Raw genomic sequence first — 13,682 nt, 5'->3', positions numbered from 1 at the left:
GGTGTGGTAGGCGATTTTGCTGTGTACTGTGCAGATGAGAAGAATGGATATGGATGAGATTTGGGTTCTCTGTGACTGATATGAAGAATGTAAGTGGTACTGGAAATCATGGAATTGACATTGTTGTCGGTGCTGTGTGGTGGTGGTAGAATGAGGTTGAGTTTGAATTGCAATTGCAGAAGATGGCGCTGGGATTAGATGCATGTTAGGGCAAGAGATTGCAGGTGCAGTTCGAGGCAATGAATGAGAAGCTGTGTATGTTCGTGCTGGGGAAGCTATAGATTTGCAGTTGTTGCAGAAGCTACAGAAAGAATGGGATTATAAGATGAAGTTGCAGTTAGGTATGTGTTGTTGGTGTTGTCTACAAGGATGCAGTTGCAGTTTGTAATGGAGAAATGGAAATGGCAGTCTATGGTTATGGCATTGTAGGTGAATGAGCAATGCAGGTCTGAGCAGTTTGGTTGCGGCTTAACTGATATGGCAGGTGGACTGTGAAAAGGGTGATTGGGTTTTTGCAGTTGTGGTTACGTTGCAGAATGTGCCGAGACTGGTGTTGTCGAACTCATGGAGATACTGAGATGATTGTGCAGCTGCAGTGGCAATGGAGCAGTGCCTAAGAAGAAGTTAGAAGAGGTGGTTGTGCTTATGTTGCTGTGATGAAAGCTAAAGCAGTGATATGGAGAGTGGAAGAGTATCTGTTGCTATACATCTGAGTTACAAGATCTGGTGCTGCTCAGATGGCAAGTAGACAAGGGGGAAGTGCAGCTTGTTCTATGGACTGATGGAACAAAGTATGGGTGTTTGAGTTGAATGGTGCAGAACGAAGTGCGGCTGAGAATTACAAAGAAATTACAGTGGTGTTTGGTGGCTTGTGTTGCAGGGATAGTTGATGTACTGTTGCAATGGCTGTGACAGAACTGAGCTGCCAATGTGGTTAATGGAGTTGGTGCTGGTTCTAAAGCAGGGATTGAAACATGAGTGAATTGGAGTTGCAGAATGACAAGACTAGAAAGAACACAAGCTGCAGAGAAGGTGTAGACCATCATGGCGCAACATTAGGTGCAGGCCAGTACAAATGGCTTATGCCATAGCAACTCAGTCAAGTCAGCCCAGTTAGTTTACCTGAATGGCTGAATCGGTCCTGACTATCTGACTCATTACCCCGACTCGGTCTGACCGAGTTGACCCGATCGATTGACTCGTTTGACCGGTGACCGGATGGACTATGCCGGTCACCTGAACTACTTTCTGGTGATCTTCCGACCAACTTACGGCTTCCTTGTGGGACCTCCGGTGATAACATTTGGGTACAATTTCTACATGGGTTCTTCCCACACATGGGCTTGGAGGACTTCTATCTAATGGACTTTTGAGAATATGACCTAGTTTTGGACACAAGAAAGCTACAAAAGGAGAGAGAGACTTCGACAACTTGGGATATCACGTATTATTTTCTACTTGGAGCTTTGGAGAGAACTTCTTCTAGGGTTTGCTTTCGTTTGTTTTCATCTTCTTTATTTTATTGATTATGATTATGATGAACTCCATTATTATGAGTAACTAAATACAATTATTGGTTATGGGATAAAAGTTGATTTCTCAAGCATGTTATTTGATTCAATGAATTAGTTTTGTCTCAACTTTATTGTTTATGATTCATGGTTTATTTTATCATACGATTTGATTGTTTGATTGGTTGAGTCTGGAATCAATCCGATTTGCTTTCATATCTAGAGCTATATTAGGGTTTTCAATACGAAAAAGTTGTTTTTCCCTGATTTTAAGTAGCATAATTGTGGGTAGTGCTTGTAGTGATATATCCTACTAGTCACATATGAATCATAACCTTGGTTAAAACGAATTAGTGCTTTTACACGTTTTTTTGCTTTGATTAGTCTTATTCCATAAATCTTAAAGCTTTTAGGGAGTTAAACTTAATTGTACTTTTACACTTTGGGTTGCTTTCTAGGAAGATTTCACATATGCATCTTTTAATGTGGTTGTGATGAAATTAGGGAATTAGCGGGATATTCTTGCGATCAAGGTATCCTATGACTTTTAGTAGATGAGAGATTAAAATATCAATTCTAGTCATTGATGAAAATACATGTTTGTGAATGATACTATCCCGTGACCAATATCTTCTCCTAATTGATTATTCAAATTATCTTTATTGCTTTCAATTATTTTATTTGCTTTGCTAAAACAACAAAAATCTCCCCTTGGTTACTTAAGAAACTAAAATTTTATAACAACAAAAGCCTCTCTGTGGATACGAACTCTTTCCTACCACATACTATATTTATTGTAGTTAAGTAAGAAAGTGAAATTATATTTGACGGTAGACAACCGATCACTGGGTTCGCGGACTTGGCTCACGCCATTCTTCCGGTTCTCTTGATCAACAAAGTTCGCAAACTTTGGTTCAAGGAATAGGACTAATACATAAATGTGTTTTCACAACAATGCTTATGTCCACCATTGGTTATGTAATCTAAACTCTCATTTCAATCATTGAAACATTCTTAGAGGATGTTATACAGTTGTTACACCATTTCTCGTCAAAGCAATTTTCAAGATGATTCAAACATATCATGACTTTCGTGACATGGTAAAGATAAACTTGACTGAAGCGAAAAGCTTACCAACACATATTTCAAGATATAGATAGGCGAGGTATACTCGTCTTGAAATACCAAATGTGTATAATCCAAGTCTATATATATAGCATACAACTTCTTGTCTCAAAGAGTAGGAGATAGAGTAGATAGACTTTTAAATGATAAATAAGTTCAAGTCTTCACATACCTTTTTGTTGAGAAGTTCCACCGGTTCCTTGAGTAGTTCTTCTACTTGTATGATGAATCGCCATGAATTCCTTGAGCTCACCTACACTTTCTATCATAGTCTGAGACTTAGCTATAATAGACTAGAAATCAAGACTTATAGTTTTGATCACTAACATTTACAAACATGCTTGAGATAGCAACGCATGCGAGTTCGACCGAGCAATGCTCTAAAAATCTCCCCCTTTGTCAATTTTAGTAACAAAACTATCAATACATATGGAATACAAAAAAGATACAGAAACTTTAGTAGCTCCTATTCCACATGTCTAATCTTCAACATTCCTCGAAATCTTCATCACTTCCAAGTACTCCAATGATCCCAAAGGTTGTAAGTTTAGCATCACCGATGTTGAAGATCCGTAGCTATAACAATTAGAAAACATAGTTCTCGATCATTGTTATACAGTGTCATAGTATTATTACACATTGTCAAAGTTCAATTGTATAACAACTTCAACAATAATACTATGGTGATATGTATCACTCCCCCTTAGTTAATACTCCATCTCACATGGAAACCACTCCTCCTTACACAATGATCCGAAAACCGTATGTATTTGTAGTGTGAACTACATATTAATTCTCCCCCTTTTTGTCAATAAAATTGGCAAAGGTACAAGAACGAGATCATAATGAAATTTCTGAGAGAGACATTTCATGAAAAAAGGAAAAAATACATACCAACTAATTTAGATGCAATCATAAAGCCGGAGCTAAATGCATTCATCAAGGAGTTTAAAGATACAAGACAACCCCTCTAAATTTCCACAGCCGCACACCCCTCAAGATATGACCATTAAGCACAAGTTCAAAAGAACTCTCCCCCATTTTATGTCATTCCCGAAAGAATAACAAGAGCGACCTTAATTTCAAAAGAAAACAAGGATTTTTATTGGACACCAAAAACCATAAGAATAATTTTATATATCCAAAAACTCAATCAAATTAATCACAAGTAAACCCATGATTAATTTAATCAGAATACACAATCAAATGAAACACAAGAGGTGATCAATTCAATTTATTGTGCTCAACATAAGAGAACTTATGGAGACATGAAAGTACTCAACTAGATTAATTACAAGAGAACCCATAATTAATCTAATTGGAATGTACAACCAAACTAATCACAAAAGTAATCAATTTAATTGTCATTTATTTTTCTCAACATAAGAAAACTTACGGAGCGATAAATAAATAACCAAACAAGATGATTAATTTAGTTCAATATGCTCGACATAACATATCTCACGGAACACCAACTAAGCTAATAAATCAACTTTGTTGTATAGTGCTCAACATAAGATACATTACGGAGCCTCACAATAATACATAAAAATATGGATCAATACTACGGAATACCCAAGGATTCATTCTATCTTTAATCACTATTTGCATAACGACAATTAATAGAGATAATCCTTGAAAACAAAAGACTTTAACCTATCTTCCATCAAATTTTTTGACAATATAGGCTTAACTTTTGTATTTGTCAAAAGTCCATTCATTCTTTTACCAGTACGTGCATACCGAACACGAACGACTTTACTTTTGACAAAGTATGGGACAAACATAGTTCACGGACGAAAACAAAAATATCCCATAAAAAATTACAATATATGAAATCATAAAGATTAATACTGCAAAAACATCATCCTCCAAATATATTTTTTTAAAATTTAAACAAAAAAACCTAAAAAGATAAGAAGATGAAAAATAATAACTATGTGTAGTCACATTAATTGCTATTCCAAGCACTAGTTATTCTTCCAACTAAACCAAAAAGAAGACATACTAGGCAACAATTGAATCAGGTTTCTTTGACCACTTCATACTTTTGAAACGGACCATTGATCTTCTTGACAGTCGAAACACCATGTTCAAGAGTTAAAACATTAGTTTTTCGGTCAACAATGCGAGCAAGATGTCTAGCTTCGGCGCAGTCAAGGATAACTTTCTTCTGATTCCTGATTAAGATATTCTGATTATCAAGGATTTTTTCATGTCCATCAATAAGCTGGTTAATCTGCAATTGAAGGTTAGCAAGTTCGTTCTTAACCTCACTTTGAACGAGAGTTAAATCCTTGACAGATTCTCTAATCCATGAGTTATAATCTTTTCTTTCGAGCATCTTTTTCAGAACAAAATCTTGAGCTGGATCAAATCCTTTTAGGTCTTCCTCCATTGTAGGGTTTATTCTTCTTTAGGAACAGTTTCCATAGGCATCCTTTTTGAAGATTAAGAACACATATACGAGATATATATATATATATATGTTAAGTAGTACACCCTAGATAGAAACCCTAGAGTTCCTTGAGGAGATATGAACGTCAATGGGCTAACCCGAACGTATGAACAAAAAGTATGGACCAAACAGGGAAAACTGTATATTGTGACAATCTCAATGCTTATGAACAAGTTATAAGAGTCACAATGAAGAAATACTAAAAACTCACAAAGTAAGCTATCAATCATACAGACAGATGAAAATCAATTAAATACTTGAGCATCTCTCAATCACCACCCTTGTATCTCTCAAGTTAGATACGAGAATGGAACTTTCTACTATTAGGTAGCAGAGGGAGACATAGTCTTACCATAGGTATTGAGAGAATAGTTGTGATTTTCACCTGGATGTCTGACCTCAGTATTTCTTGTCTTCCCTTGGTTGTTTTCAAATTTAGAGAATTTTCTCACAGCCCTTCCTGAAAGCTCAAGAGAAGAAGCTTTCTGATTACTGAGTCTAGGACCTCCAGAGATCGGTTCTAGAGGATTTTACGAAATGGGTCTCCATACTCTAGACTTAAATTTACCAGAGTTGTTCTTATAAGCACATGACATGCTTTCATTAGCAGCAAAAGAATTTGTACCACTAGAATGCACAAAGGTCCTGTAATGATTTCTAGGGAAGAGATCATTCTTATAAGTTATCTGGTTTCCTGTGGACATAAGGTTCACTGCTGTAGTCGACTGACTATTTGTTCCATTGACAACGAAGCGAAGCAATTTGTTTCCTCCTGGAAAAACAATGAATAGCACAGTGGTTCCCTTTTCCACAGAAAGTACAGGTTCGTGGAGGAGAAGCAAAAAAAGGCATCTGTTTTAACTTCACGGCCCTGTGAGAAGATGGTAAGTTATGTAAACTTTTCTTGACACAATCTTCTCTTGGAGGATATTTCTTCATGTACTGTACGTCAGGAACAGTTGGAACAAAAGAATTTTTCCTTAAGACAGAGTTATCCTTTTCCAAGGACTTGCACTGTTCATGGGCTAGTGAAAGGGATGCTTCTAGTTTCTCTTTTTCAACACGAAGTCTGTCAAGATCAGATGAATGCATCTTGATCAAACGTTTTTCTCCAATTGACCCTTCTTTGACAATCTTTTCAAGATCACAAATCTTTTCACGTTGTAGATTATTTTCTTGAAGAAGTTTCTCAATATCCTTAGAGAAGGACTCAATAATGTTATAAAGTACACGTTCTCGATCAATAGAATTTTCAAATTCATCGATGAGTTGATCATGATTATGAAGATCAAAAAACTCAGTAGAATTTTTTGCGATTCTGGTGAGCTCCATTTCAGCTTTTGCCATTGTGTCCAATGTCTCATTGGAGGAAGAGTGATCAACACAAGATGAGACAATCTTCCTACCTCGGGATTAGGAAGAATCAACTAAGTATAAAACCTTTGAGGTATTCCCGAGAAAGCTGACATAGTTGAAAGCTTTAGGAGGCATCTTGGTATGCTTAAGAGATTCTGTCCTCAGACCCAGATTGCTTACAAACACAGACTTGTAAGGTCTTGAACGTGTTTGCCTGCTCTGATACCAATTGAAAAAGCGGGGGTCTAATAACACCACCCAATATTTCGCTTAGCAATCTGTAAGGACAAACTCGAATATACTTTTAAGAGAATCAACAAGACTCAATCAATTAAAAGTATATCAACGAGTTTATATCTCTCTTCTTGATTTTATTTACTCAAGCAGGAACTCCTAGTTCTAATCAAATGCAAGGAATAACTTGGATGGTACCAAAGACCAATATCCAAGGATCAATCAATGGCAATCAACAACCAAAGGTTGGATTACTCTAATTGATGATCCAATGCACAACCTGTATTATTTCAATTATAAAGATAAAACAATATAATGCGGAAATTGAAATAACACAGACACCAGAAATTTTGTTATCGAGGAAACCACAAATGCAGAAAAGCCCCGGGACCTAGTCCAGTTTGAACACACACTGTATTAAGCCGCTACAGACACTAGCCTACTCCAAACTAACTTCGGACTGGACTGTAGTTGAACCCCAATCAGTCTCCCACTGATCCAAGGTACAGTTATACTCCCTACGCCTCTGATCCCAGCAGGATACTGCGCACTTGATTCCCTTAGATGATCTCACCCATAACTAAGAGTTGCTACGACCCAAAATCGCAAGCTTTGACAATAAACAATTCTTTCTCACATAGACAAGTTTATCAAAGGATCAATCTGTCTCCCACAGATAAACCCTAAAAGGTTTTGTTCCGTCTTTTGATAATAATCAAGGTGAACAGGAACCAATTGATAATCTGGTATTATATTCCCGAAGAACAGCCTAGAGTTATCAATCACCTCACAACAATCTTAATTGTATGGTAGCGAAACAAGATGTTGCGGAATCACAAACAATGAGACAATCAATCTAATTGTACTCGTACGATAGAAGATGCAAGATCAGATCACACAACTACGATAAAAGTAGTATCAGTCTAGATTCACAATCCCAATGAAGTCTTTAAGTCGTTAACCTGGTTTAAGAAGAAGAAAACCAAAGGTTAACGGAGAATCGACTCTAGCACGCAAACTAGTATCACACGTAAGGTGTGGGCATTAGTTTTGCACAATACTAGATGTCTCCTTTATATAGTCTTTCAAATCAGGGTTTGCAATCAATGTTAGCTTAGTAACAGAGCATTCAATATTCACCGTTAGATGAAAACCTGATTTAGATTCAAGCTAATATTTCTCAACCGTTAGATCGAAAACTTAGCTTGTTATACACACTTGATAATTCACGCTTCTAAGTTTGTTAACCGTACCAAAACGTATGCACTTGTTGGTTCAAAAATAGTTAACCAAATGGTTGGCCATATGAACATTTCATATCAACTATGTTCATCTTCACCATAACTAGTTCAAATGACTTCAAATGAACTAGTTAGAGAGTTGTTCAATTGCAAGGAAATCTTATGTACTACACAAGACACAATTGAAGCAAAGATGATTTGATTCACTTGAATCGGTGCATGAAATTTTATAGCCACGGTTTGCAAACTGCATTCCTTAGTCTTTTTAAGTTTAAGTTCAGAAATCATCTTCAGATATATAACCTTCTCAAGTTCGCAGACTAGGTTCGCGGACTTAAGTTACCGGGCAGAGTTTACAAACTCCAGCAGAAATTCTCGGGTATAAGAACTTCGCGGGCTTGGGGACTGGGTTCGCGGACTGAGTTCGCGGACTTAGCTTCACGCAAGTAGTTTGTCAACTCCAGCAGAAATTCTCGGTTTGATAACTTCGGCAGTTCGCGGACTGAGTTCGCGGACTTGGCTCACGTCATTCTTCCGGTTTTCTTGATCAATAAAGTTCGCAAACTTTGGTTCAGGGAATAGTACTTATACATAAATGTGTTTCCACAACAATGCTTATGTCCACCATTAGTTATGTAATCTAAACTCTCATTTCAATCATTGAAACATTCTTAGAGGACGTTATACAGTTGTTACACCATTTCTCGTCAAATCAATTTTCAAGATGATTGAAACATATCATGACTTTCGTCACATGGTAAAGATAAACTTGATCGAAGCGAAAAGCTTACCAACACATACTTCGAGATATAGATAGGCGAGGTATACTCGGCTCGAAATACCAAATGTATATAATCCAAGTCTATATATATAGCATATGACTTCTTGTCTCAAAGAGTAGGAGATAGAGTAGATAGACTCTTGAGTGATAGATAAGTTCAAGTCTTCACATACCTTTTTGTCGATAAGTTCCACTGGTTCCTTGAGTAGTTCTTCTACTTGTATGATGAATCGCCATGAAGTCCTTGAGCTCAACTACACTTTCTATCCTAGTCCGAGACTTAGCTATAATAGAATAGAAATCAAGACTTATATTTTTGATCATTAACATTGACAAACATGCTTGAGATAGCAACGCATGCGAGTTCGACTGAGCAATGCTCTAACAGAAGTATCGACGGGGATCTTTAGAATTATTTTTATATCTAAAGACGTCTTGTGATAATCCATCGTTAACTTACTCCGTTCTGTGTGTGATTGATCACAAAGGATTCAAGTTGTTTGTGTGCAGGTGTTTATTGAAGATCTAAGAAGATTTGTACACAAAGAAGATTTATTATTTGAGTTTATAATCTTTGGTGTGCACAAAACTTGATCGACTGGGATCCAACTATAATCGGATTATCTTTGTGATAACCTTGATTGATTAGTTGAGTAGATCGGCATCAATATATTTCTTTGTGATTAATAGTATTGATTGCATATTCTAAACAATTACTTTGGTAGTTTTCAAATAGATGATCTAAGAACCTGACAAAGGAGTTTATTGGGATAAACGGAAGATCCTGTAAAACTCATATCACTTGTTTGAAAAGAGGTTCCTTTACTGTTTGGTATATGAACCAAAGGAATTGTTCCAAGTGCGTGACTTATTACAAGTTGGAGGCGCATGGATACTGAGGGAACTAGGTGAACTATAGGTTTAGTTGCTTGGTCTCAACTATACGAAGTTGGTTTATATTTTGTATAGTGGCTTAATTCTGAGAGTATTCAATTCTGGACAAGGTCCCGGGGTTTTTCTGCATTTGCGGTTTCCTCGTTAACAAAATCTTGCTGTGTCTTTTACTTTTCTATTTCCGCAATTATAATTGATTTATTATAATTAGAAGTAAAATACACAAACGTTAATTCCTAATTACTTGATATCAATCCTATAGTGTTTGGTTAAGTTCGATCAAGTAATCATACTTCATTGTTGTATTGTGTCGATCTTGTATCCATAGTCAATCACACAAGTTATCTTGTTGTCGTATTGTCTCGATCTCGTATCCATAGACGATCACACGAAGTGTGAACCGATTAGTTGTATCTTCTCGACTCAGTCCATAGACAATCATTTTCGGAGAAAAGACTTATAGGTGGAAAAGTTTTAGATTGAGGTATATTTGGGTACCCTCGTCTTTTCATTAACCAAGTCAACTGAGGTCAACGTCAATCTCAAGCGCCAAATGCAAAGCTGGACAAATGTTAAACCAAACAATAAAATCGGTCAAAAGCTAAGTACCATACAACAAATAACCCTAATCCACTGCATGTTCACCGTTGAATGTTTGTTTTAATTTGAGTGATATGTACTGAAGTTCTAGACATGTTCGCTTTGTCTGTTCTTGACTGCGTTTCAACAACTGTGATGATCTTAGAACGAGTTGTAAACTTAACAAAAGTTGTATATATATAAATGCAGATTATTATGAATTTAATATGAATATTTTGGTAATATTATATAATCAGCCAATTTTTAGAATGACGTTGTAAAATGGAATATTTATTATTTGAACCGTTTGTGTGCTGTGAATTTCGGATAAGTTGTATTTGATTGTCATATAAGTCTGTGTAAAGTTTTAGGAAGCTCGGATCAAGTGATCACTTCAAACATATGATGTACGAAATCTGCAGTTTGTAGAGTTATTCTTATTTGCATAAATGTTTGAAAGGAATTCATCATTGCTTCTTTGTCTTATGTTGATATGCCATATTTCACTAGTATTGTTAGAATATCTTATAAGTTAATGGATATGTTTGTTTGAATGATGGTGCACGCGAATCGAGGAAACTCGTGCAACTTAATCGAAATGACCCTATAAGCGGATTGACATGACATGAACTGAGGAAACTCATGCAGCTTATCAGAATTACCCCGATAAGCGGATTGGCATGCCAAGAACTGAAAAAACTCGTGCAACTTATTGATATTGTAAACCCATTAGTTAAAAACTGAATTGGTTGGTTTGTTGGAAATATTGGTATTGTGAACCCGTGGGTTGAAATCTATATTATATGATTTGTTGAAAATGTTATTAAATTCTATATAATTGAATCCTTGAAGTTGTGCTGAAATCTCTTGTTGTATGTTTTCTTTGATTGGTTGATACTTTCCTCGCATCTCTTAAAAATGGGAATATATTATACTGAACTGTAATCTCACCCTATTGACATTCTTGTAGATTTTATGGAAGCTGGAAGTAGAAACTAAGAAGTTAGCTTATTGATTGTATTACTTGAAATGTAATTTGAATATGTTTGTTGAAATGTTGTTTAAGGATGATTAGCGAATTTAAATGTTTGAATTCATGTTATATAAAGTTCAATTATGTTTGGTATAAAATATATATATATATATGCTTAAGTCTCTTTCTGACTGTAACCCTTTGAGTTCGAATCTTCATATGGGTTTGACCCTGGTACAGAACCCGGGGTGTTACAGACAGAGCATGTAGAGATGAAGGTAGAGATTTATTTTGAGAAATTTGTTCATCAACGATATAGTTTCTGTCATTTTTTACTTTACATAGCACGAGAAGATGACACATCAGCGTCTTGAATTTCTTTGATATTGATGAAGTTTTCAAAGGTTTCAAAATATGGTTGAGTGGGATTGGGTCTTTGTGTAAAGGATAAATTATTATATTCGAAATGTGGATGTACTTGTGAAGCAAGATTGTGTAAGGGATATGCAAAAGACAGAATCTGTGACTCTATGATTTTTTACAAAGGTGATAACATAATTTTTGCGACAGTACCATAGTTCTATCCGAGTCTGAAATATGTTGTTGATTGTCATGAAGCTGAAACTACATGCTTGCTTAGAAATTGATAAAAGATTAGATTGACATTAATTATGTTCAATCCCATAGTAAAAATTTGTTGTCAGAGCTCGTTGAGGTTGTTTAAGTACTGGTGTAGAAGATTAGTGCGTGAGGTATTGAAGTCTATGTGAATCTGGACATGTTTGGTATGTATATAATAATAGTAATGGTATGATGGGGTTTTAGGAAAAGTAAAACTCAATTGGTAAATATGGTCGACGTAGAATTATGATCCAATGTGAGATGGACTTTGGTAAAGTAAGGCTCGTAGAGATGATCTCAGAACATGCATTGGTCCATGGATTGGTTATATTTAGTGCAAAGTTTGATTTTGCTCAATATGAAATGATACATACAAGATGGTTAGTTTCTTAGAAGCTAATATGAAAGTTGGCTTTTTATAATAACATGAAGTATCCCGTTAGCTCACTTTGGTGGACATGCTCATGGAAATGAGTTAGTGTGTGATTAGTTGTTTGGAGAAAAAATTGACTTTGATGGAGATTAGGGATTCGTTGTTTGGTTCTGCTAAGGACACACTTAGGAAGATGCTAGCTATGTGGCTATTGTAATAGTTTCATTTGTTGATCGAGTAGTTATGAATTCCATCCCTCATGGGTAAAATGTGCACATTGAGTTAGTGGCTTCAGTGGAAAGGAACATTAACTTAGGTGGAGCAAAGAGGGCCAAGATGGAGATGGGATCATGGTATGGAGCAAGTTTGAAGGGAAAGGAAATGTTCAAATGACACATAATGGCTCTAACTAAATTCAATAATCAAGTTAATCGTATATGTCCAATTGAGTTGGCATGCAATAGACTTGGAATGGTGTCGATCAGTATGGAATTATGAACATAAGGATCGATCAAGATATGTCTCAATACGGGTGATTATATGATGATGGTTGTTGAGACACCTCTGTATTTGTCGATCGACTTGAGGAATTTTCGCTGAGGTGAAGATTTGTACGATCACCGATAGGTTGGATTGTTGAGTCGTGAGTTGGTAATGTTCAAGTTTGATTCACTCTCTTTTGCTGGAGGTTTTACGAACATTCTGAATAAACTCGTTCGGTTGGATTCCTTGCAATGAGATATGTAGACATCATTTAATGCAATCGTTTTCAGAAGATGAAGGGATAACATGTTGTTTGTCTCATGCATAAATGCATGATACGAGATGCTGAATTGTAGGGAAACGTTAAGTTTCCTAGTTTTGGATAATTTTCATACTTAGATGGGCTTCCTAGTTGTGATGGTTTCCTAGTCTAATGGGGCTAATACTTGGGAATTAAGTCACACTATTTAATGAGGCGTAGATTATGTGTCTAGTTATAGAATTTTCAATGGAGTTCTCAATGTGAGGAATTCATCCCACTACTTGGGTGGTATGTGAGAGACCATTATTGGTGGAAGGATTATATTATTATGGTGCTTATGAAATGCTTATCGATGTTGAGAGACATGTTGTTACATAGTATTCATATGGATATATTAATATCTTGGTGTTGCCCGGAGTAAATTATTAGTATTGGGAAGAAGGTGTCCACGATAATTTATGCGGGGGTATGCAGAGAAGATCATCTCGTAGTGGTAGATAATACGGTAAACATTATCTCATATGGGTGAAGACTATACTTTAGAGTTATAGAGCGTTTGTGAGATGTTTCACATTGTGGTGAGTCGATGGATTGATTAGTCAATCATATGTGTAATTTTCAATTGGTGGTTCTACAATAAAGAAAGAGATCGTAGTCGTTTTAGTGATGTAGACAATATACATACATTGTATATATTGTTAAACCAAGTTAAATCCGTAAGTACTTTACTTATTGTTGCTTTTGTTTATGACTTGCATTTGTTTGGTTCTTTTTCTCCCATCCTATACTGT

Source organism: Papaver somniferum, chromosome 6, assembly GCF_003573695.1.
Source record: "Papaver somniferum cultivar HN1 chromosome 6, ASM357369v1, whole genome shotgun sequence".
In the NCBI taxonomy this organism is placed as follows: domain Eukaryota; kingdom Viridiplantae; phylum Streptophyta; class Magnoliopsida; order Ranunculales; family Papaveraceae; genus Papaver; species Papaver somniferum.
This window is presented reverse-complemented; position numbering follows the sequence as displayed.